Below are 1,329 nucleotides of genomic sequence, written 5' to 3'. Positions count from 1 at the left end.
CAAAGCGGGTGGAACTGATCATTTGTGGGGTGTTTGCCTCACGTATTTCGGTTTTCAAATTTTGACCCTACACATTTGTTACATATTTACAAACTGAAAAACAACAAATAGAAAGTTATTTATAGCAGAGGACCCTGGAATTAAAGAGAGATTTTTTTCAAGCCTGGAAGTGTACATCACATACCACAAGGACCTCTACTTTGTGTGGAAACTTGAAAATAAAAAAGTCACAGGGAGCTCAACACCAGCTTTGTCCCACATCTTTCAGATGCTCAACTAACTGCAGTGATTGCTCTCAAATTCACCCATTCTCTCTGGGTAAGATTCAATTAGGTAACAATTAGGAGAAAAAAAAAAGGAAGCTTCAATCCCTCCCATTGCACACCCAACTTTCACAGACCCAAAAATCCAGCTAAAGCTGGAGAAAGAGCAGCGAAAGCCATGCTGGAATCCCCTCTTTGAAACAAGACACTCATGTCCATGTTCCCAGCGTGAAGGTCAGCCCAGAGCCGGGCCGGCCCCGCAGCAGCAAAGCCGTGACACCCATCACCAGGAGAACAGAAGCAACGTCTAGGTCAGAGATTAGTGACTGCCAAAAATAAGGTGAAAGTTGCCCCCAAAGCCAGTGAACACGGGAAAACCTGGGCAGATTTCCTTCGCAAAGAAAGTGAAGAGAGTTTAAGACGCTCAGAAAAGCAAGAAACGAGTGCTAAACGTTACTTACTACAGGTGCTGTATGTTAAATGCTTTTTTTTATTTACCAGTGCTAGAAATAAGTTTCATGCCAAGAGTTTACAAAAAAAAAAAAAAAAGGCAAAGAAAAACTGAAAAATATTCGTGAGAACTAAGTCGGACAAGAAAAATTAAAACTTGAGAATTAGTGAAAAATTTTAGACATTAAAATTAAAAAAAAAAAAATGAAATGCTTCCTGCATTAGGTACGGATCTTCAGACTCCCACGTGAATAGCTGGGAATGGTGGCACGTGCCTGTGGTCCCAGGTACTCAGGAGGCTGAGGTGGGAGGATCACCTGAGTCCAGGAGGTTGAAGCTGCAGTGAGCCGAGATCACAACACTGCACTCAAGCCTGGGTGACAGAGTAAGACCTTGTCTCACAAAGAAACAAAACAAAACAAAACGAAACAAAAAAACCAGAAGAATATATTTCTATGTTTTATTACTGTCTCTTGGCAAAATACTCAACTAGCCCCAATATTGCCTTAGATGTAATTTAACATCCCCGGTTTACACAGGGGAAAATGAGGTCAACAGCCAAGACCGAAGAAATAACAAATGCAATGGTGCGTTCAGGACAATGACTACAATTATA

The sequence above is a fragment of the Chlorocebus sabaeus genome, chromosome 8 (genome assembly GCF_047675955.1).
Source record: "Chlorocebus sabaeus isolate Y175 chromosome 8, mChlSab1.0.hap1, whole genome shotgun sequence".
Taxonomy (NCBI): Eukaryota; Metazoa; Chordata; class Mammalia; order Primates; family Cercopithecidae; genus Chlorocebus; species Chlorocebus sabaeus.
This window is presented reverse-complemented; position numbering follows the sequence as displayed.